We start from the raw sequence: 26,487 nt of genomic DNA, 5'->3' as shown, positions 1-26,487 counted from the left end.
TATCCCCTCCAAATTCCTCAGAGACTCAGCGCTCTGCCTCACAAGCCTCGTGTTCCAATTTCCTATTCTCAAACTCTAGCTCCAATCTCCTGAGCGCCAACTGATTAGCAGAAACAGGGTCACCTGTGACTTCCTCATACTCTAAAGGATCACAAACAGAAGACTTAAGAACTTCTTTACTAGTTAAAGGCTCAACCAGCTCCAATTTTTGTTGTTGCTTCCTCATACTCTGGACAATTATTATAATTTTTTTTAATTATCTTTATTCGCTTTTCTTTGGGTCGCGCAGGACCGACAGCATTTTCTTGGCCATGCAGGACCGACAGAGGAGAGAGGGATAAACGGGAGGAGAAGAGGGGAAGACATGCAGCATATGGTCACCGGGTCTGGGAAACGAACCCGGGACGGCCGCTTCTCGACTCAGCGCGCTATGTGGTGTGCTACTGGAGCGCCCCATACTCGGGACAATTTTAACACCATAGTGACCCACTATCACCAACAACTCCTCTTTAGTGCATAAATTCAACTGGGCAACCGTTGGTTTGGCCACAAACTCCTTTAAAAGGCATATTTGTCCTATATAGTTGCACAACTCAGAAAAAATAGGGAAAAACCAATCCTAATAGTAATTATGACAATTTAACCCAATTCGAGTAACAACCAGGAATACTGGCCGCTAGACCATATGAGACAAAACAAATAATATATACATATATAACAAAAACAAACAAAAACAAACAGGCTTCACCATAACCGTCTGCACAGCCTGCTTTTAATGACTCTGGCCACCGCTTCACTACTGTAATGTTTAGGATCTTCAGTGGAACACCCACTCAACCTCAATCACTAAACAACTACAACTGCACACTCCCTAAGTAACAAAGAAACATTGGTACAACCTTCCTAAGCATCCACATTCCAAAATATTCGCAAGAAATTAACAAATATTGTGTGTTTTACTACAAACCTAGAGCGTATCCCTTTAATGTTTCCATCCCTCACTATGAACCCCCCTATATAACTACCACTGACACATGCCGGCCTAGGAGACGGCTCCTGACAGGGTCTTCTAACACCCCGACCAGCATCTGGTGTGCCTACCGGGCGAAGGAAGGGTCCATAAAAAGTAACCCAGCTGCCCTCGCTGGTTGGAAACACTCCTTATTGGAGACTTATTTAGCAAGAAGGGTCTAAAACATGGGCTACACACACACAACATTGTCAACCATATTTAGAAATGTGGATAACGCTGAGTTGTAAATACCAAATTTGTTCAAATTTGTTTGGCACGAGCCCCGATATTACGTTACCATTGACTAAAAGAGTGCTTGTCGTCTTGTCAATGTAACATAATTAGAAACGATAGCCAGAGTAACAAAAAAATATGTTTAATTATATTTACCATGGGTTTTGTGAAAAAAGGAATAACATAAAATAACGACAAACAAAACACAGGACTGTACAAACAGGATCAGCCACACATCCAGGGGAGAACAGAACAGTTATACACAAGGGAATGACGAGACAACGGGACGGTGGCCTGCGGCTCGCGGGCAGTGGTCTGGGGCTCGCGGGACGGTGGCCTGGGGCTCGCGGGCGGTGGTCTGGGGCTCGCGGGACGGTGGCCTGGGGCTCGCGGGGCGGTGGCCTGGGGCTCGCGGGACGGTGGTCTGGGGCTCGCGGGACGGTGGTCTGGGGCTCGCGGGACGGTGGCCTGGGGATCATGGGGCGGTGGTCTGGGGCTCGCAGGACGGTGGCCTGGGGCTCGCGGGACGGTGGTCTGGGGCTCGCGGGACGGTGGTCTGGGGCTCGTGGGACGGTGACCTGGGGCTCGCGGGGCGGTGGTCTGGGGCTCGCGGGACGGTGGCCTGGGGCTCACGGGGCGGTGGTCTGGGGCTCGCGGGACGGTAGCCTGGGGCTCGCAGGACGGTCCACACACCGCTATCAGTGTTCTTCTTCCCCGCCAGTTAATGGTATATTTTTTTAATAGTTTATGCATTCGCAAATATGAGAGCTCTGTCAACAACATATTCCAGTTAATGGTATATTTTTTTAATAGTTTATGCATTCGCAAATATGAGAGCTCTGTCAACAACATATTCCAGTTAACAGTATATTTTTTTAATAGTGCGGCAGGAGCTTGGCGCTTGACCAGGAAGCTGGCGAGCGCGGCGCGCGGCAGGAAGGGGGCGTGCTAGCGGAGGTCACGTGGGCGTCGTGGCCAATCAGAGGAACCCGGAACCTGAGTGCCGTTGTAGAAGGTATAGAGGCGACCAGGACAGGGAACTATAACCAGACACTACACATCACACTAGGAAAACCTGATCAGGGTACAAACACACCCCACACGTAACAGTGGTCAGAAAACTAGAAAAGTGGAATTCAGTCCATTTTTGAGTTTCAAGAGGACTTTAGTTGTTTTGGGTAACAAGTGTTCGACATTACATTTACATAATAATGAAATAAGGACACATTTGTGAGACAACAAAATTATCTGCCAGTGCAGTAAGAACATTTGACTTAACATATCTCGGAATAAGTCTCAATATCTTGGTAAGTCTTAATACAGGGACAAATCCTGTGTTACGCTGAAGTCACAAAGGGTCTATGTTCTGGTTCTGATGAGATCAGAACCGGTCTGCTCTGCGTTGTGTTATCCCTTAAAAGCCCTATTGTACTTTCAAAAGACCAACTGGTCTTGTTCGACTGCAGCTAAGCAGGAGAAATGAAGGAGAATGGTGTACCGGCATCTGTTTAATTCACAGTTAAAAGTGTAATTACAATGGTTCTGGTTCAATTAAAATAAAGAATGCTATAATATTGACGGTACCAAAGCACTATGCCGCTCGCCCTCAATATTAGACTAAGAAATCAGATTAAAGTATGATAGTTGTTGAATTGTCTTTGTTCTCTGTTGATAACAAAGAGGATTCTGTTCTCGTTCCAAAAGCTTGTTGTCCTTGTTCTCCTCTGTTCCTGCTGTCGCTCCACTGTGTGAAGAGGTGGGAGGTGGTCCTGTGTTGTTCCGTTTCAGAGTGTCTCCATAGTCACAGCACCCCCCTTTTTATCAATGAGCCGGGAACCCTGGGCGTGACGTCACCAAGTGATCTCACGCACAGGATTCACCCAATCGCAAGCCTTCACAGTTGGTATTTGAAAAGGAGGAGGGCCCTTAAGCAGAACAATTTACTTATGCCTTCTCTTAAGTCAGAGAGTTGAATTGCCTAAACTAACCTTGATATCTTTTAGTATTTACGCTTCAAGATATATCCAATTGATTTGAGATTGATTTTCTAAATACAGACATATTACTTTTAACTAATAGAATCTTTATATGAGATGACTATCACCGTCTGTTACCATCAAGCCCAGTTTCAAACCTAGGTAAAACTAGTCTTACTATTCTGGGGATTAAGTCTTCAAAACAGTCTTTCTGGCTTACATTGAATAGCTACAAACAGTTTATACTTAGCTTTCATTAATAATATGTTCCCCCATGATTTACCAAGACTCTTTAACCTAGATACCACATTGTTTAGAGTGATTACCTCTGAGCTAGTATAATCACATCCCAGGCCGCGGGGCAGGAGATAACGAATTCATGTGATGTGGTCATCCCATTGTTTTAGCTGCTTGCCCACACCATTCAGCTGTTGGCCCACACCCATTTGTAACCAGTTTCTGTGTTGTCTTGAAGGAAACCTGTTTCTTCAGTAAATAACAGAAGAATGTGAACTGTCCCAAACGGCTGACAACACTTGTATGTAAATCTATTCAAGTGAGATTTTATCAATGGTTGAAATAGAATCTCGGACGCTTGCCTCATCCTCCCCCAGCTACTCCCAACCATTTGGCTGGGGGCTCCATAAAGCCTTTTGTTCGAATGTTTACCGGCAAGGGGGAAGTTTGGTCATGTTAAGCCTGTATTTAAATCTAACAGGTTTCCTGTTTGCCCACCTGTGGTTCCCCAGAAAGACAGACCCCCCAGTATCGGCCCTGACCAGAGCTTATTCTAATGGTGAATCTGCCCAACACTTTAACATAGCAGATTTACAGTTCTGAACAGAGAATTCCACCACAACGCTTGTGCTGTTTATAAAACTGCATTCTAGTGATAGAGCAATTAAGCTGGCTGGTATCTGGCATTTTGTGATAATCACCATTAACCTCTTAACAGTCCTGCACATTTTGCATAAAACGCCAGTCAATTGCATACTGAAAGTAAATTGGACACTATTCTGGAACCATTTGTAGCAGATGTACAAGTCTGGCCTCTTTTGAAATAACCATTCAGTGCTATTGTCATAGAGTTACAGAGGTGTGAACAATGAAATAAAAGTAAAAAAATCTGAATTATTTTTTATTATTTTGCAAACAGATGCCTGCAGATATATCTACTCTAGAGTTATTAGCTGAAAACACTGCTGGGGCCATGGCCTGAAGTCTTACCTAGAAAATGTCCAAAGTCGATAACAATATCACAAAGAATTTGTGTTTTACACATCTTTATGTAATGCTATATTTAGGCGTTTCTCCAAACATTTGTGAGGAGTCAACACTACCTTTTTCTAAACTGACGCTCGTTGGCTGTTTGGTCTTATAACTCGAGATTGGAAGCAAGTGTTGTCAGCCGTTTGGGACAGTTCACATTCTTCTGTTATTTACTGAAGAAACAGGTTTCCTTCAAGACAACACAGAAACTGGTTATTTAAAAAAGTGAATATCAGGAAGGCAGCAGGTCCGGACGGCATCCCCGGCCGCGTCCTAAAAGTCTGTGCCGACCAACTGGCCCCAGTATTCACTGACATATTTAACCTGTCCTTAGAACAGGCTGTCATCCCCACCTGCCTGAAGAAGTCCACTATTATCCCTGTACCCAAAAAATCCAAGCCAGCTTGCCTCAACGACTACCGCCCTGTAGCTCTCACCTCCATAGCCATGAAGTGCTTTGAGAAGCTAGTAAAGGGCTACATCTGCTCCTCCCTCCCCATCAACATGGACCCCCTGCAATTTGCATACCGCCCCAACAGGTCCACGGAGGACGCCATATCCCATGTGCTGCACACAGCAGCATCACACCTGGACAAGAGGCAGGGGAACTATGTGAGAATGCTATTCATCGACTACAGCTCGGCATTCAATACCATAGTCCCCTCCATACTCATAGCCAAGCTCAGGGACCTGGGCTTGGGCTATGACCTCTGCCAGTGGGTCTTGGACTTCCTGACTGGCAGACCCCAGGTGGTGAGAGCAGGCAACTGCACCTCCTCATCCATCACCCTCAACATAGGGGCCCCCCAGGGCTGTGTTCTGAGTCCCCTCCTCTACTCCCTGTACACACACGACTGTGTGGCTCAGCGGAGTAGCAATACAATCGTCAAATTTGCTGACGACACAGTGGTGGTGGGCCTGATCTCTGCCAACGACGAGAGGGCCTACCTGGAAGAGGTCAAGGTCCTGGCGGGATGGTGCCAGGAAAACAGCCTCTCCCTGAACGTCAGCAAAACAAAGGAGATGATTGTGGACTTCAGGAGGTCGGGGGTCAAGGACTACAGCCCCCTCAGCATCGACGGGGCACCGGTTGAGAGAGTCAACAGCTTCAAGTACCTCGGAGCCTACATATCCGAGGACTTGACATGGACCACACACATTAACAGTGTGGTGAAGAAGGCACGACAACGCCTCTACTTCCTCAGGCGCCTAAGGAAGTTCCAAGTCAGCCAGAAGATCCTTAAGAACTTCTACTCATGTACAATAGAGAGCATCTTGACCGGCAACATCACCTCCTGGTTTGGGAATAGCACTGCAAAAGACCGAAGCAGACTACAAAGAGTGACACGTTCAGCCGAACGCACAATTGGAGGGGGGCTCCCCACCCTCCAGAACATTTACTACAAGCGTTGCAAGGGCAAGGCTAAGAGAATCATTAAAGACTCCAGTCACCCGAACAACTGCCTCTTTGAACTGCTGCGGTCAGGCAAGCGATACCGGAGTCTCAAGGCGAGCACAGAAAGACTCAGAAGTAGCTTCTATCCCCAGGCCATCAGGCTGCTAAACGAACAATGAATGAACACTACACAACAACAACCACCAAACGCACATAGCACACACATCCACACGCACACACTCACTTTAAACAAACACACTGTAGCACCCACTCCACACACTTTATAGCACACACCCACTTTAAACAAACACACTGTAGCACCCACTCCCCACACTTTATATTTATGGATGAAGGATTGCACTACAACTCGTACACCTTACTGTAAATTGTACCTAAAATTGTACCTCATCCCATTTCTGCTTTGCACTAGATAGTACTGTACATTAGTACACTGCATAGTATTGTGTATTGTATATTATATGGTAACTCAGAACATTGTACATATGTCTATACCGAACACTGTGACCTCATTTTCTTCTTCTAAATTCATGCTATATTATGTTATTATGTTATTTGATACTATCTTGTCTAGCACAGTCTCTGGAGCGTAACAGTAAGAAGCATTTTGTATGAAAGTATTCTGTACTTCTGTATGACAACTATTAAAGAACTTGAACTTGAACGTGTGTCAATCAAACGGTGGCCATTTTAGCTGTCACCCGATGTGTTGGTTGAGAGACAATAACACAGTGTGACGCCGACAGACGGCTGTAAAATGTGTTGCGACATGCAATTAAGTAAAAAAAAAAAAAAAAATAGATGATATTGTTATTATACCGGCCATTGGCTGCCCTGCTCTCTAAATACGGTATTACGGTATCGGCCATTGAAAATCCCATATCAGTTGACCACAACCATATTCACAAATTTTTCAAAATGTTGTTGCTTACACAACTTCATTCACTAGCATGGCATATAAAATACAAGTTATTGCCTTGCAGTGCACTGCACAAGCTCAAAGCCTGGAACTCTACTGCAGGGCTATTCAACTGGCGGCCCGCGGGCTGATTCTGACCGGCCCGCCAAAGATTACATGATAATAATATTTTTTTTTTTTTTTATCTTTTTTTAATATATATATATATATATATTTTTTTTTACTTTTTTCTTTTCATGTCAACGTTAACACGCACAATTGAGCCAAAAGTCACTCAATTAATAACAGATTTCATTGATAAATTGAGGGAAAACTTTGCAAGTCGATTTGATGAATTTGACATGTCCAGAGAATTGATGCATTTTGTGAGCAACCCATTTGCCAATGTAGCTGCTATTTCCACAAAAGGACAAGAGTTCCTTGCATCACTTCACATTGATGAAGGTCTCCTGCAACTTGAAATAATTGACATGCAAGCATCATCTGCTCTGAAGCAGGCACTTGAGAATGAATCCACCACAACATTTTGGATAAAGTGTATTCATGTCAAGACATTCCCCGAAATAAAAACGCTGGCAATATCTGTGCTAACAATGTTTGGCTCAACATACACCTGTGAATCCAGTTTCTCTCACATGAATGCCATTAAAACAAGCAACGTGCCTCCTTGACAAATGAGCATTTGCATCACTGTTTGCGGGTAGCCCTCACTTCCTATGAACCCTCTTTCTCTGCCATTGCCCAGTCAAAGAAGTGCAATCGCTCTCATTAGATGTGTGTATGTAGGCTAGGCCTGTCTGCCCCCCACCCCCCTGATGTTTGAGAGTTAAGAGTGGACAATAAGTGCTAATAAGATGCTGTGATTTGCTGTTGTTGCACAGACATGAAGCACTTTTTCATAAGCTCAGCTGCACTATAAATGTGTTTTTTTGTTCAAGTGTCAATGTTAGAATGTTCAGATGCACATCATGCACTTGTTTGTTTTTTATTTTATTTTTATATTGAAATGTTGAGGAGGAGATGTTGCAGTTGTTGCACAGTCATAAATGAAGCACTTTTTGCAGGAGATGTTGCAGATGTGGCACATAAATGAAGCACTTTTTTTGAAAAGTATACTACTTTTGCAATGTAGTTAAATAAAAGTTGTGAATATGTGGTTGCGTGTTGTGTCAAGTGTACATATATTCATAGCACGGGGAGGCGCCGTGGCAGTCCGGCCCCTGGCCCCTTGGGTTTCTGACAATGTGGCCCCCTGAACAATTTAGTTGAATAGCCCTGCTCTACTGTGTTACCAGCTGTGTAGTTATTTGATGCTCCGGGTCCATGTTGAGCTTTTTCTGCAGTGAAATTGAAGTGTTTTTCCAGCTACCTTTGTCCAGCCGTGTGACTGTAGGACTGGATTGGACTATAGACACTGAGGGTCCTCGACTCCTCTATGAAGGTCCTCGAGAGCTCTTTGAGGGTCCCGATATTCAGGGAGACCTGCAGCGGAAATTAATCCGTAAAAACTCTGGCAGTGATCTTGGACGAGCCCCCAAATTGTCGGGGGAATTAAAAGTTTTGCGTCTAGTAAAGGTGACTCCTCTGCAAATATGCACAAATACTCAGAATCCTCTCTCAACCAAAGGTTTAATAATCATATGCACATGGGATGTTATCCTGGCACAGAATCGAGCACGTCTCAGCTACGCAGGGATAAGAGCCAGGACGAAGGTGCGGAAAGTTTTTTATAGCTCACACAAGAAGCTTCCATCCCCTCCTAAGTGGAGTTAATGTCTTATGTCACATGTCTTTTTTTTTTTATCCACTTTTTCTCCCATTTTCTATTTTTCTCCCATCCCAATTTTCATATCGTCCAATTCAACCCTCCCCTGTCTTTGAACGTTGTTTTCTTGCCTCCCACAAGCCGGCTGCAATGTGGACTAAGTCATACATAGCACGAGTCCCCTCCGATACTCGAGGTAACAGCCGTTGCATCTTTTCACCTGCGCGGCTCAATCTTTCAGCGTCGGGGGTCTGGGCTTTGGAGGGGCCCCGCCCCCGTCACTTCTTGATTCTACTGCGCAGGCGCACCAACTGACCTGTAGGAGTCGCTGTCCACAACGCCCGATCCCCACTCTTCAGTTTCCCTCCCCGTAATACGGCCAATGTGTATTACTGTGGACGACCAGCTAAACTGAAAGCAATGTGGAGAGCGGGGCTCGAACAGGAAGCATCCTGTTCGAGCCTAGTCTCCAGCATTCGTTGCGAGCGCCTTGCCCACTGCGCCACGTAGCCGCCCCTTATGTCACATGTCTTATCGTTAATCGATGGTCACATGTCTGATCATTAATTAATCACTAGATCAATCTTTGTCTTCCGATACTCCCTTCGCCCAGTCAGCAGACGCCTTGATTGATCCACTCACAGAGGAAAGTAGAGGAGATAGAAGGAACGGTGGCATGTCACAGCGGCAATGATTTTCTATTAACCTAATCATGCTAACAAGGCCACGTTCAATCTGTGGGCTCAATTCTAAATTCTTAGCGCAGTATACACTATACAGGAAGTCTATATGTCTATATGTGGGCGTACACACATGCACACACACACTTTTCAACGGCTTTATTTGAATCCATAATGGTTTTAAGGATATAAAGAGCATTGTGTCCACCACTCGGTCTGGTGTTTGACCATTTTCACACACCTTCTCTCTCTCTCTTTCTGTGAATTACAAAAGATAACTAGCAGCAGAGCAGGCTGACACCATGCTTCCTAATCCTAAACCGTATGCGTCAGCTTTCTCTACTGCTCCAAACACCTCCACGACCTCATAGTACAGAGAGGAGGCTTGTCTAGGCCCCCCACACACACACACACACACACACACACACACACACACACACACACACACACACACACACACACACACACACACACACACACACACACACACACACACACACACACACACACACACACACACACACACACTGTTACATCCCAATGTATGTGCTTCCCCAGTGTGTGTCTTGTTCTCCATTTTGTTTCCTCCCTCCAGCCAGAACCCGTCCTCCACCATTGGTCCCTGCTATGCCTGCCCCTTCCATTGGTGGACTACATAGCAGCACAGCACCGATTGGTGGATGGGTTTCAAGACTCCAAGACCCAATCAATAACCATCACCCACCACCCAATCATGGATAACTCTCACTTCAGTCACTCTCTCTCTCTGGCATGAGGCTAGGCCTAGTGATATTTTGTAACCTTGACCCCATTGATAATATTGCATTTGTTTATTGGCCTTTGGAAACTGCCTTTGTGTGTGTATGGCCACAGAGAGAGCATTGTTAGCTATAGATTGTTTTGTTATGTTTTCCATTCTGGTATGTATCATTAATGTGTTTTTTCTCTCTTTTCAGGAAGCACAGATGGGGTGAGCTGCCATTTCATTTGGATATTGTTTTCTCCTGTTTTGGTTAGGTAAGGGTAATTTAGGTAATGCCATTTCTTTTACCATAGATTAGGGTGGTTTATTTGAAGAATATTGGTGTTTGTTTGTTGTTTTGGCCTTGGCTCACCCTTGAGCTACATGTGCTTCCTTTGCATTTATTAATAAATATCATTGTGTTTACAAACCTGGTCCATCATTTCTTTCAACCAACTGTTATGTCACAGCCCTTTACCCTTAGACCCACAGGGGTCGTAACACACACACACACACACACGCACACACACACACACACACACACACACACACACACACACAAACACACACACACACACACACACACACACACAATGCAATGTTCTGTCATTCTGTGCACTGACAAATCAGAATATAATAAATACAGGCATGAATTCATGACAGACAGAGAAGTAATTCAACTATAGGCAAACAGTATTGTCCTACAAGGCTTGTATTGGCAGTATTGCCCCCCCCCCCCCCCTTTACCTCCATTGGTATGACACCATATGGATACACTATTGATTGTGTGTGTGTGTGTGTGTGTGTGTGTGTGTGTGTGTGTGTGTGTGTGTGTGTGTGTGTGTGTGTGTGTGTGTGTGTGTGTGTTTATAAAAATGTTTGACCCTGAAGACACTTTCTAATCCATTCCTCTCTGCATTTCACCCTCTTTCTCTCTCACTCCGTATATAAATTATTTGTCTTTCTATATACTGTAGATTTCTGTCTCTCTCCCCCTTCCTCTCTCTCGCTCTCCTGTACATATAACTTATATATATGATTTCTGTTTCTATAATTCTCTGTACCTCTCTCTCTCTGAGTAAATGAGTAGAAACTGATTGGCGCTTCAGCAGTCTACTTGTGCATGTTACTCACCATTAAACATTGAGAGGTCTTTTAAAGGAGCATGTCTGCCTCAGGCTCTCACAGGCTACTGAATCATTCACATCTATGTCCCCTGCTACAGTAGAATACTACCCTGGTAGAACACTGCCACACTGCCACACACACACACACACACACACACACACACATCTGTGAGATGCAGGCTTTGATTTTGAAGTGGTTGCTAGGAGAAATGTAGGAGGCAAAATGCTGGTCTCCCTGGCTACTTCCTTCATCAGTTCTGGAAAGATATGCAGACCTGAGAGCTCTGAAATGAATGGAGTGGGACAAACCAACTAGGTAATCGTGAGCAGTGTTGGGCAAGTTACTTTTAAAAAGTAACTAGTTACATTTATTAGTTACTTCTTCCAAAAAGTAACTAAATTACTTACTCAGTTACAAATGATTAAAGTAACTAGTTACTTCAGAAAGTAACTTGCGTTACTTTCAAGTACATTTTTTACATAAACAACATACACAAATCTAAACTATTTTAATGTTGCTATGGGACAAAGTGAGACTAGCCTCCAATCAAATGCCATGTATGTAGATATTATAATTACTATGTTTATATAGTGGATCATACAAATACAAACACAATAGATGTTTTGGAACTTTTGATATGTATTGCCCCTCAACAGGCCACAACTGGGCAACATTAAATTATGCTTGTTAAGCACTATACCAAAAATAAATAACAAATATATACTGATTGATTGAACATTTTAATTAACAGATTGCAGAATGGGTACAGTACAGTACAGCTCAATACACACAATTGTTAAGGGACTGCAGACCAGAGAAAGACTTTCGTCTTGTTTACATCAGGGTCCCCCATTTTCAATTCATGACATTTATGACATAAACAACATACAGATATAAGAATCTAATCTAATCATCTAAACTAATCTAATCATGACATTTAAGACATGCATGACATACAGATATATTTATCTCTGAGCACCTGAAGACTGCTATTAAACCAGGAAGTGCAGCACTATGTTGATAGCACTGGCAGTAGAGCCTCCACTACTGTAGTGCCCTGCGCTGCAACACAACTAACACAAGAGTGAACAAAAAACACTCATGGGCCCGCGGTCTGTCATTGACTGCTCGCTTGTGTTGTTCGTTGGATTCGTTTTGGATTATTTGGGCTCGCCAAACAAACTATCAAAACGCTCATGGACCCGCGGTCTGTCGTTGACTGAGACTTGCTTGTGTTGTCGCTGTGTGTCAGACTCTGCATGCGTTCGAACACCCGCCCACCTTTACCTCTGATTGGCTTACCATGACATTTTACTCAACCTCAGCCAATCGTCAGCATGTAAGCGCTTGTCTCGCGCACTGCCCACTAACCAAGGAAGAACATATTGCCTCTTGGCGCAGAGATCTGTCTGATGAAAAAAACTGCTTCAATCATAGTAACGCACCGCATTTTTTGGCAGTAACGGTAAACTGCATTATTAAGACTGAAAAAACTAACGCTGTTAGTAACGCCGTTATTTATAACGCCGTTATTCCCATCACTGCTCGTGAGCAGCAGTGAGCAGGACACGTTCGACAATTGCGATCGCCTAGAGCGAACTATTGGATATTATGAAAAATACCAAATGGATTATATGGATGATGATTATGGACGATAAGGTGCGTTTGTTGGACTAAGCACTACTGGTAAAACGTAAAACAACTATGCGTTTATACTGTATGGTCGCAGCGTCGGATATACGCCCCCCCCCCCTTTACCTTTGACCTGGCAATAATATAGGTTTCAAGCGAGCAGCCGCGAGATTTGCGCATACACTGCATAAAACACAATTTCTCTCACGATCTCGAAAGCCAGCCTGGATTTTTGTGAAACGAGGCAATGTTTAGCTTGGAATTGTGAACGAACAAAGGTATGTAGAAACAAACTCTTCTTTAAGTCAAGTCAAGTCAAGTCAAGAGTTTTAATTGTCACGGCATACAGGTATACAATGAAATGCGGGTGGTCTTGCCCGCAACGATGTGCAATACAGTGGTACATATAATAGAATCAAAAGAAGGAAACAACATTGTGCAGTAACAGGTAGCAGGTAACATGGAGTGACATCTCGGTATCTGTACATAGTTATTTACAGAGCATGTGGGACATGCTAGTTAGCTTTGGTAGTGCAATACACTGTTCCTGTTATTCTAATTTAAAGTGTCCTTTCCTTTGGCCATAAGTGTGCGTGTGTGCGACATGAGTGTGTGCCCGCTCATGTTAACATGTTGGACTAGAAATAGAAAGCTGGCGCCAGGCAGTACAGATGGGGAAAGAGGGTGGCACTCAAAGAGTTAAGGTCAGAACACACCAATCCGACATCAAATAACTATACCACAGACAAAAGGCGACTCCTATCGTCTCCCGTCGCCTGTACTCACTGCTCACACTGCTCTGACTACCTCCAACAGCGACGAGCGTGTACGTTTCTGTGCCTGCGTAAGATTAAATAACTGCACACCAGCAGGTGGCGGTAGTCTGTATCATCAAGGGGAAATGGAAGACCACATGACGTAAACAAGCCGTTGCTGCCGTTACAAACTCTCGCTCAGCGCAGACTGTAGCCTCTCTGAGAATGCCTACAGATGCAGCTCTTAGGACTCTGAGCTCTGCTCTGCACTGCTACTGCGGTAATCATGCACCATTAACCTGGCAGTGCTGTTAACGAGGCATTAACGATACTGCACCCTTGAAGTAGAGGTTCAACTTTTAAGAGCTGGATCTGTAACACATTGCATTTGCAGTGGTCTGAGAAAGTGAAATGAACAGTGTTGTTGCAGCCCTGGCTATTTGTGTTGTGACTTCAGCCAATCAGAGTGATTTCTCACGGCGATTTGACACCCCGACAAATCCTCCGACGTTAGCCAATGTAGCGTTCGGGACACATCACACCAACTCGGACCACCAACACTACCAACTAGGGATGTCCCGATCCGATCACGTGATCGGGATCGGGGGCCGATCACGTGATTTTCAGAAGATCGGGATAAAAAAAAATACAAAAAAATCGGGATAATATATATATATTTTTTATGTTCACTTTTTTTTTTATTCAACAAACATGACCATGTGCACGTCTTAAACTCATACTGAGGCCTTAGTTTTGGTTTTAAATTGCATATCATCATTCATTCATTTATTTATTGTAACACAGAGCAGAAGAATTTTGCTAAAACAAACGCATTTCCTTTGATTTAATTATACATTAAATGATTTATGTCAAGGATGAGGGACATCCACTAGTTGCAGAACTTGCAGTCACCTGATTTTTACAGACGATGACGCCATTGCGCTCATGAAGCAGCAGGTTGGAGGCGGAGTTTTTAGATTACTCCGGTTGCAATGCCTCGCTTGAATGAAGTTAACTTTTCACCTGGATAACGTCAACATTCAGGGTGAATGTAATGTGAGAAATTAGGATAAAAAAGAAAAGAAAAAAAATATATAATAAATTTTTTTATCGGATCGGGAAAGATCGGTATCGGTAGATACTCAAAATCACATGATCGCACGGACGCGGGAAGGGGGGGTGCGGCAGGGGCTGCAGCACCCCCTGCTGGATGGGAGTGTAACTGCAACTGCAAGGTTGTTTTGGATTTTATTCCAAATTTGTAACCGAGGCTACTCATGTCACAGAGCGGAACGGCACTGCAGATTTACCCTACTCTTGGAATTCATTCAGATCGTCATAGGGGCGCTGTCTCGATAATGCAGTGTTATTAACAGCGTGTAGCCGACGCATGAACCGATTGGGATTCGAATAGACGTGGCCTGGAAGCGTCAACGCGGAACTGGAAATCCGTTGGTAAAAAAAAATAGACACAGCGGCTGCGCCCTGCCTGGGATAGTTAACTTTTGGGACGCTGAATTCGCAGTAAAGGAATATATGAACAAGCCAGCAGAACTATCCGAGCCCCCGGGAGGGTGATCGAAGACCTTTTGCATGTCGGCACTCGGCGATCATGTATGCGGGGAACGAATTGCAGAGGGAGGGCGCAACAGCCAGGTGGGGTAAGCTGGGCTGTGATGTGTGCATCAGAACGGTTAGAGCGCGGAGTTGGGCAGCGGTTTTGATTGAAAAGTTTGATTGAAAAGTTTATTAACAGATTGCAGAATGGGTACAGTACAGTACAGCTCAATACATACAATTGTTAAGGGGATGCAGACCAGAGAAAGACTTTCGTCTTGTTTACATCAGGGTCCCCCATTTTCAATTCATCATAGTAATATCCTCTAGTGAACGAGAGTGTTGGTTATGACGTGACAGACAGTGGAGCTGTTTGCAGATAGCGAGCATTTTGACGTGTTGCGTGGTGGCGATGTCTCACAGAAAATACAACTACAAGTATAATTATATAATATATATATTTTATAAAAAAAATATATATATATATATAAAAAAAAAGAAAAAACGAATCAAAAACGATCGATATCTCAGCACCCCCACTCCCCGCGGACTTCTCGCGTCCCTGCATGATCGGGATCGGATCGGGAACAAAAAAAATTGATCGGGACATCCCTACAACCAACCCTAACCGACGTTCCAGACGGCCGATAATCAGCTTGGTACCCCCTTTAGAAACATATTGACATGATAATCAGCTTGGTGTGTACCCCCCTTTAGAAACATATTGACATGGGTAGCGCAGCGGACTAAGCGCCTGCCTACCACAGCAGAGACACTGGTATAGAATCCAGCTGTCAGCGGTACCTCCGGCTTGGTCGGTCGTCCATACTAACCAATTGGCAGTGTTAGCGGGTGGGAAGCCGGCGGGGTGTGTATCCTGGTCGTTGTAAACAGCGACTCCTACAGGTCGGTCGGGGCGCCTGCTCAGCGAGGGAGGGAACTGGGGGAAGTAGTGTGAGCCGCCCACGCGTTACGCTCCCCCAGTGAGAGTCCTCCCTGTCAGGTGAAAAGAAGCGGCTGGCTGACTCTGCATGTATCGGAGCGGACATGTGATAGTATCTATCAACCCTCCCTAGATCGGCAAGTGAGGAGAAAATGCGTGCAACGACCAGGAAGGGGAGGGGGGAATTGGCATAACGACTAAATTGGGATGGGAGAAAAATACAGAAAAAAGGAGGAGAAAAAGTTGATAAAAAAAGAAACATATTGACACGATAACGAGCTTGGTGTGTACCAGTGGAGGTTTCTCTATGACAACACGTGGAACACAAATTCACTCATAATTCATAATTATTATTAATTTACACATACACAATGCAGTCATTACTGCAGTGCAGGCCTGCTCAGAGCTGGCAATTTTGGCAATTTTTGAAGAAAAAAAAATTCACTGGCATTTTTTTACAGAGGAAAACATTTCCAATAAAAAAGAATTATAATAATAATAAAAAAAAATATATATATATATATATATATTTTTTTTTTAATTATTATTATTGTTTTTTTTTATTTGAAATGTTTTCCTCTGTAAAAAAAATGCCAGTGAATTTTTTTTTCTTCAAAAATGGCCAAAATTGACAGCTCTGAGCAGGCCTGCACTGCAGTAATGACTGCAGAAAATATTCGTGCAGATGGCTGCACAGGTTGACCCAGGATTAAATAAATAATAAATAATAGCCAATCAAAATAGGCTATTAACGTCATCTAAGCACGGTCCGTGCAGTTAAACTCTTGCCATCGAATGGGGGATTGAATGATTGACAGCCTTGTGATCCAATCAGATAATGGTTTCTCTTTCGCCGTACTGCGGCTCTGCAGCTTGTTTACAAAATCATTTTTATCTCCGTTTAAGAAGCTAACTTGTTGGAGCTAACGTAGCTAAAGGGCTACAACCGCAGCTACCAGGCCCAGGGTGGAGTGTTTTGTTATTGTTCATGAACTTATTGTGCATCGTTTGATGATATATATATACACCTGCGATAAAAGCTAAACGTGACAACAACAATGTTATGTACCAGGACCTGATTACTCCTGTGTCACGGGGCATGCAGGTGAGGGCTGCCAATTAGTGCTGATTGGTTACCTGCTGGGAGCTTTAAAGTCAGCCCTAGTAACACACATGCAGAGTCGGTGCTTAGAGGAAGAGCTGTCACATTCTTCCCCTCCATGTCCGTTGGGTTTACCTTAGTACTTTAGTTTACATTACATTAACAGTTCCTTGATTTAGTAGCAGTTTGAGTTAGAGCACGGGGTTTTGGTGTTGGTTACACATAGGTTGCGTACCCATGAGCCAGGGTCTTAACAAACAACAACGCCATCGCCTCGCGGGCACTTTGAATTCTCTAGTACTGTAGATAGCGTTGCAATGGAGGAAGGAGATATTGTCTATTAGCTTGCTTGCTAGCTAACGTTATGTTGTAACGTTATGCAAGTCTTGTGAATATCTAAACAAACGGCATTGTTTGATTGATTGAAAACTTTATTAATGACGCAATGAAGCATATCACTAGTTAGACGGGAAATTCGGATTCCTCTCTCGGATTCATTCATTGAGCAGAACTGCAATTCGCTCAGCTGCAGAAACGTTGAGGAGACAATACCCACAGGACTTGGAGGAGAACTTTGTTTCACTGTCTACACATTTGGAGCAAGGCGCGTCAGCTGCAACAATGGTGAGTAACCGAATAACCGCTCATAAGTGATGCCGCTGTGTGTGTGTGTGTGTGTGTGTGTGTGTGTGTGTGTGTGTGTGTGTGTGTGTGTGTGTGTGTGTGTGTGTGTGTGTGTGTGTGTGTGTGTGTGGAGCCAAACAATATATTCTGCCGTGAATTGAATTGAATTACATGGTCTGCTTGGTTTGATCGGGCCGCCAAGCCACTGTATACTGTAAATGGTCTGCTTGGTTTGATCGGGCCGCCGAGCCACTGTATACTGTACATGGTCTGCTTGGTTTGATCGGGCCGCCGAGCCACTGTATACTGTACATGGTCTGCTTGGTTTGATCGGGCCGCCGAGCCACTGTATACTGTACATGGTCTGCTTGGTTTGATTGGGCCGCCGAGCCACTGTATACTGTACATGGTCTGCTTGGTTTGATCGGGCCGCCGAGCCACTGTATACTGTACATGGTCTGCTTGGTTTGATCGGGCCGCCGAGCCACTGTATACTGTACATGGTCTGCTTGGTTTGATCGGGCCGCCGAGCCACTGTATACTGTACATGGTCTGCTTGGTTTGATCGGGCCGCCGAGCCACTGTATACTGTACATGGTCTGCTTGGTTTGATTTAGGGGAGTGGTCTGCCCTGCGGGGGGGCCCTGACATATTGCGCAACGCCACTGCATACCATTGACTCAGAATGGTCTGTTTTATTGAAATCGTCACAGCAGTATAGTTTGTTTATACTTCAGAAGGATGATATTTAAACATGGTCCCCAAAATGAATGGAAGCGAATGAGGAGCCTGACACCTGGGAGGAATGGGGGTGTTGCAGCGTTGGGGATGTTTAAAAAATATAATTTAATATATAATATAATAATTTGTGCTTCACCTAAAAAATTGGTCAGCAGCCTCCACTGGTGTGTACCCCCCTTTAGAAACATATTGACATTTTAAACTCGGAATGACTTTCAGCTGAACTCTTTCCAGCTGGTTTGCCTCTTCCTATACTCTACTGTAAGCTCCTTAGTTCTCCTCATAGAGACGCCCTCTTCCTATACTATAAGCTCTAGAGATACATAGAGTGGGTAATCATGTTCGTCTTGGCCCGATGACATTTCAGTCAGATGATCTTCTTCTACAATGTGTGTAGGGGAAATTGACTGTTATCATGTGTATACTGCCACTTAGGGCGCTTTGATTTATTTTTAAAGAGGTTATTGATCCTCATCCCTCTTTCCACTAAGTGGAACCGCTGAACCTCAAACGAGGAGTAAGCAGTGTTGAGGGGTTGAGATGTCGGCGCCTGATGATGAACTAATCTGGAATTACTCAGTACGTGATCATGACTCAAAAGGTGAGCCCACACTCATCATCGCTCAAACCGCCGGGGACGATTTAATAGCTAACTTACTAGGAACTTTAGAGTAAAGCTTATACATCAAGTTGAGCTTGCAGAGGCTCTCGAGGACCCTCTCTATCTGTAGTTTTTGGTCCTTGGCAGTCACCTTGGAAAGTTATTTGACTGTCTGCTTTGACTTCAGATGTCAACAATTGCAACTTTTAAATAAAAACCTGGGGAGCAGTGTGAGACACCGGCTCACCTGAAGTCCATCAGAGAGAGAGGCCCAGTTCTGTCATTTCCGCTCTTAAATGTAACACACTGGGATTCTGTGCCTTATTGCTTTTACTGTTGAAGTACTTTGTACATGAAATTAAGAAATCAATCATGAATCAACTAATTATCATGAATATAGAGTATTTATGCAACAGCACTTACAGATGTCATAGAGGAGTCTAGGACCCTCAGTGTCTATGTGAGGCTTGGTAACTGGCTGGTAAAAAGGCGGTTTATTTACGTGGAAATGCAGTCAGATGTGCAAGTAGCAATGCTTTTGGCGCGAGCATGTGAACGCAACATTCCACTGACTTGTTCTGTTTCTGACTTTGATCACGTTGTGGCAAGTTGTTAACATATCAAAGCGATCAAGACAGCCAACCAATGGAGCGTTCACATAATTATATTGAGAATGAAAACCGTGGTCTACATCCAGCAGTCGCCGACGTGCAGCAAATTCAGATAGACGGGTGAGAATAGTTTTTTTCCGTCTAACTGGTAAACAATGAACAATGCTGATCAAGGCAGATCAGACAGTTCTGTCAGACAATAAAAGAGACAATGAGAAGGAAGAGATGGTGATGTAATTTATAGGCATGCTGCGGCCTCGACTCTGTCTATCACTCTGGCCTCAGATTCATCACTAATGATAGATATGACACCCATCACTGGTGGGTTAGGGTAGCGTTAAACTGGAGCCCAAGAGCAGAACACAGGGGAGAGAGAATGGAGCTGTTTAGGTTGTTTAATGTCCCAATAGGTACCAAGCAGACAGGGTTATAGCAAAACAGGAATGTTCGACAGGTGCAAGCAGGAGCACTCCTCGTGCTCCACAGGAACATCCTGGTGGGTGGTGTCTCGTGAGACAGCGTAGGCCGGCGGCAGCTGGTCCTGGCCACAGGGAGACAGGGGTTAGAGCAAGGCAGGGAAACAGATAGAGCAGCAAGGTAGGTTACGTCCTCGTACCTAGGTAGGTGTAGCAACACTCAGACAGTGAGTGGCAGGAACCGCAGGGCTCATATCAAAGCTGGTGATGACCTGACGAGTCTCAGATGTGCAGATAGGACTTGGCTGACAGCGTGTGGAAACAGCGACAGGAAGCTGCCCATATAAGGGCGTGGAAGCAGCAGGTGAGAGAGAGGCTCTGGCCGTGATTGTAACACTGTGTCCTTCGTGAGAAGTTTGGTTGGTCCTTGCTGATGGAGAGACACAACAAACACTGATATTTGTAAATATTTAAGGCCCTTATTGGTAAGCTACCTTAAAGTTTAAAAGTTTGATCTCCAACCTTTGTCAATCAAGTTGTACGTGTTTTAATTGATTTGTTATCCTTGCTTTTTGTCTCGTCTTGATGCCTTATTGTTGTGAATTTATATGCTGTGTTATTTTATATGCCTGTTTCTTTCTCATTTCTGTATGTACACTCAACGTGACAGTAAAGGAGGGAAACCGCAGTTGCCTTTCGAGTTTAAATGTAGGTTTGAAATCAAATGAAATGTGGATATGCATAAATCTGCCTACCTGCATGCATAAAGATAGGTGTCCACGGCACGGGTTCATACTGCATGTATGTGGGTGCATGTGCATTCCCACGCATGCATGTGTGTGTGTGTGTGTGTGTGTGTGTGTGTGTGTGTGTGTGTGTGTGTGTGTGTGTGTGTGTGTGTGTGTGTGTTTGCTTGATTGATTGATTGATTTATGAAAAATTTTAAATTGTATTAAAAGATTGCAGAATGGGTACAATACAGTACAGCTCAATACACACAATTGTTAAGGGGATGCAGACCAGAGAAAGACTTTCGTCTTGTTTACATCAGGGTCCCCCATTTTCAATTCATCATAACATATATGACATACATGACATACAGGTAGACAGTACTGTTGCATCTAGACATTTATGACATACCAGATCTACAAATATACAGTACTGTTTATGAGTACAAAAAGAGTCTAAAAAGAGAGTATATACATTTGAGGGGGAAGGAACTGCACATTGGATGTACAGTGTGTGTGTGTGTGTGTGTGTGTGTGTGTGTGTGTGTGTGTGTGTGTGTGTGTGTGTGTGTGTGTGTGTGTGTGTGTGTGTGTGTGTGTGTGTGTGTGCGTGCGTGCGTGCGTGCGTGCGTGCGTGCGTGCGTGCGTGCGTGCGTGCGTGCGTGCGTGCGTGCGTGCGTGTTGTCACAGATAATAATATGGCACTATTCCCATCTAAGGTGAATTTTCAGAAGTTCAGCAGCGGGATAGAATAAAGTGTAATGCAGCAGGACGTGTGTGTTTTGTGCGTGTGTGTGTGTGCAGTATTATTCATGCTGCTGCACAACGGTCACCCATGTGCACTAACTTTTATCTCCTCTCCTGTGTTCGCGCTATGTGTTCCCTCTCTCTTTTCTCTGTCTCCCTCTCTTCTACAGTGCACATGGGTCGTCTCATAGGATTACATTACTGCCACACACTCACTTCATTCTTTAATTCCTTCCTAGAACACATGTGCCAATGTAACCTATAATTCAATGCTATCAGTTCTAACTGCAGTGGTACTGTCAACTATAGGTTCAAGGAGACTGGCTCTAAGAAAAATACACAAGCACCGTGATCTACGTTTTACCTTTTATATGTATCTTAAAGGAGTTCACCAGGTTCAGTACACATCATGTAGAATCCATGAAATGGTCCACATTTATAGAAAATAATGAATCAAATAAAAAGGGTACCCAATAAAGTCTGTTTGAGTGCACTCAATTAAACAAAAACAAAAAGGGAACGGATATTCTGTTCCTACAACCAGGGCCAAGTTAAAGTTCACAAGCCGACCGCTGGGTGATGGTGAGTAGAGAAGGTCAATGAAGCTGACCACTTCAATGGCGGGTTGATGCAGATCCGTGTTCAATAAAGGGGGTAACAAAAACTAATCTGCACAGAATTGTACAGGCAATCAATAGATTAGCATCATATACTGTAATTATATACCATTAGGCTACACAATTATTTACTGGAACTCACATTATGGCAGGTTTCACATGCATAGCACAGCCTTGCACCATATCAGTCAACACTAACAATGTATGGCTCAATAACTACAATAACATCAATAACCACAATAATATAACCACATTGTAACTCAGCAACAACAATGTGAAGCTTGACTAACACTGGATAATCATGTAACGTTAACCTCTTAAGCCCGGAGCCCTATTTTCTGAAAATCTGCCTAAAATACATACCTAAGTAAATGGAATATTGCTCCACTTCTACAAGGTCTATTTGCATGTTCTTTGTATGGACCTCAGTGAATGTATTCCCAGTGTCAGAAATATGCATGCAATTTGAAATATTATTATAGAATAATAATAATAATATTATTATAGAATATAGAATATGTATAGTATAATAGAGTATAGTTAACCTATTGGTAAACAAACGTATTGCTGAAAATATACACTATGACTGCTGTTGTGACATGATTACGGTCAGGGACAAGGCCAAGCTGCAGCGGGTGATACGATCAGCGGAGAGGGTGATCGGCTGCCCCTTTCCCTCCCTCGAGTCCCTACATTCCTCCAGGGCCTTGAGGAGGGCGAGGAAGATCATGGCAGACCCCGCCCACCTGGGTCACAACCTCTTCACCATGCTCCCCCACGGCAGGCGGCTACGGCTGCCCAAGACATTAAAGTCCCGCCATAGACTCAGCTTCTTCCCCTCAGCAGCTCGCCTGGTAAACGAGTCAGGTGTCCCCCTGCTCCCCCCCTCTATGGCGAGCTGCTAGGGCTGGACCTCTGGACTTGAACTGTGCTGCACTGTTTCCATGTCCCCTACCACTGCACTTTACTGTCTTATTGTTGTCTCACTGTTCTGTCCTGTTTTGCACTTACTTATTTATTTATTATTATTATGTTGTTCCTATTTGTGAAAAAATCAATCATGCACTGTGTTGTGAAGGGCCAGATTAAACCGAATATATATATTTATTTATATATATATATTTAGTTGTATTTGTATATTCTCTAATATTCCCTGATATCCCTTGTATATTCCTTGTACAATATGCATTGAGTATCCATTCTAGCCTACTGAACATCCCATAATAGTCTCCATTCTACTATTGGTCGAGACCTTGGTGCCAGGCTGCCATACCCCTCAGACCCAGTTCAAACGTACCGCTCCACATGTACGAACAAGTCCTAGTTCCGCGTAGGAATCTGGCTACCGCACCACTAATGGGACTATTTGTTCATAGTGCGTATATATACTGCGCTACTAAAGTAGGACTTTCTTTTCAGTCCAGTTTCTTACCCTCCAATAGAGTCACAGACGTAAAGCCTCCCCGCGACGCCACGTGTGGGAGTAAGGCCAAGTTCGCCTACCATCGGTATTGAGACATTGTGTATATTAATATTTGAATAGTCATATTTGGCACTATATCGTCGAGTTGGACGTAGTCTATTAAGCTAATAATAGTCTGTTAATATATAGTGCTTCGTGCGGTGAGAATACCACCGTAGTCAGTACCCCATCGTTTCGGGCAGAGAACTGGCTGCTTACCCAGGGTGGTTGACCCCATGTGAAGCTGCACCCGAGGAGCCCCAGAGCCGACGAGCGAGTGGACCTGTATACCGGATTATTCTACCGACGACAGCCCGCCTTCCCAGGCACGGATTATGCTTTGTATACTTTGATTATTCCATGGATAAAGACCCCCGACACTGCCGTGTGTTGGAACCCCCCCCCCCTGGAGAGGACGCAAGGTGAGGAGACGCTCTGCAAGACGAGGTCGCTTCACGTCTCTCCCCCGTAGACCGGAGAGAGCCGGCCCACAAAGAGTCCACCTGCTTTCATCTGTGGTCCAAGGATCGCCGGCGCATTGAACGGCACTTCACCTGGGATACCCTTGGCCGGACGAGGCAGCCGGATTCTACCCCCCCCCCCCCCCTCCTACTCCTGTCGGCTTACAAGCGACCGGATTAACCCCCTCTAGTGTATCTAGTATATAATCATTAAAGTATCATTGCTGTTATTCCTTAACTATTCCAGGTCGTATATTTACCACCTGCGCCTTCAGAGATTGGACATTCTCTATTGATATACCGACGAATACTCTTTGCCATAAAAGTGCATACTATTTCAATTCATAAATGTAATTAAGTGATTAAGTGCTTGTTCTACACACCATCGCTGTGTAGAAATAAAGACCTGTTTCGACTTCGTACATTTGTGTTGGATCCGTTTCATCTACGTGAGAGTGTTCATGATAATATATTTATGCCGTGTACTGGGTGGCCGAATATTAAGTACAAAGGTAGTGGTAGTAAGTATCATATCTAGTAATACAGTCAGGGAATTGTACCCCTCAGTTACAATTGGTCCTTCGAGCCGGATGGTAATTAGTGTAATATTAATATAGTGTTATTAATATTGAAATGGCCTATGATGAACACTCCACGAAACGATCCTCCTAACCAACGCCCGCAGCGCGAACGACGGCTCCCTCAGTACTTAGAGGCTTACGCTGTCAGTCAACAACCTAGTCTTCTACTAACAGTAAACGCGGTAAAACTAGAAAGTAAAAGTATGTCTAACCCCAACGCCCAGACTACCCCGACCATAGAGGCCCCTACGGGCTCTACTGTAACTGACCAAGTTCACGGTGGGGACCAGTGGGAACCAGACATGACTTCACACCCCGCCAGTACTGAAGAAGTAGTCCCCGATGAGTCCCGGGAGGAATACAACGCTACCGAGAGAGAACTCGGCACGGAAGAAGACGGGGAGAGCACCGTGGAGATAGAACTCCAAGGCTCCGCAAGGAGTACCCCGAGGGAAGGCTCCCCTATACAACCGCCTTCTCCCAGCGAGGCAGAGAGGACCCTACAGCAGGCCTTCCTCATCAGCCTGAACGCCGCTGCTGAACGCGACCGACTGCAGATCCAGCAGCGAAGCGAACACGAGCAGATACGTCTAGAAATAAGACGCATTCAGATGGAAGAGAATGTGGCCCGAGAACGAGCCGGTGCTCAACGGGACGCAGCGCGCGACAGACAGCAGTCGCAACTAATAGAACAGCTGATCAGACGGACAACACCCTCTCCCTCTGCCAGAGGCTCCAGGAACTCGTCTAGACACACCTCCAGGGCGGCATCCCCTAGCCGAGTAAACAACCCTGAACTTGACCAACAGACGAGGTCTATACCCCCCACAGACCACCTCCCCCCACCGGTCCAATGCGAGACCTAGCAACCGGGAAGGAGCAGCATATCCTGTGGAGAGGCTAAACCAGAGACTACAAGCACTGGATGACCTAACTGAAGACGAAGAGGAAGAGGAGGAGAACCACGCCCGAAGACAGCACAGTACTCTACCGGACCAGGAGGCCCGGTACAGCCCAGGCTATACTCCCGCGGAGCTGCGCTACAGACCCCCGACTCTATACCCGGGTGAGCACGACGCACGACCCGCACCGAGGAACAGCACCTGGACAAGCGGGCCATGGTACACTGCCGGTACCAGCCCATACCAAGGAGCGGGAGGAGACTCGCCTAGGAGGCCTCTCCCCCAACGCTCGCCGATGTATCCACAGTCAGCGTCATACATTGGCACGCCTATGGTACCCGACTTCACCCAAGAGAACCGGGCCCAGTATACAGAACTCCGCATGTGTCTGGAGACCATGTTGGTGGATGTATTGGATGAACGCCACAAATACGCCATCCTACTGAAGCACTTAAAGGTACCCCGCGCACATAATATAGCGCTCGCCTACGCGACTTCCACCACCCCATACACAGCAGCGCTGGTAGCATTGGACCAGAGGTATGGGCGCATATGGGATTACGTGATCCAGGAGATCCGACACATTGACCGCTTACCCCCAGCAATAGACAATCGAGCACTGGACGACCTGTCCATCAGAGTGCAGTCCCTGGTAGGGATGTTGGGAGCGCAAAGAGAGAAGGGGAGGCATGAACTTTACGCCAACTCAAATGTGGAAAGGATCCTGGAGAAGCTGCCGCCCGCTCGTCAGGAGCGCTTTAGGCGGCAGAGGGACCACAGAGACCCGAATGGCCCCGAACCGAACCTCCTCGATCTAGCAGACTTCCTGGCGAGAGAAGTCAGCAGCCTACGGCTAGATACATTCGGA

This window comes from Notolepis coatsorum (assembly GCF_963971535.1).
Source record: "Notolepis coatsorum genome assembly, chromosome: 1".
Classification (NCBI taxonomy): Eukaryota; Metazoa; Chordata; class Actinopteri; order Aulopiformes; family Paralepididae; genus Notolepis; species Notolepis coatsorum.
Note: the sequence above shows the minus strand (reverse complement) of the source record.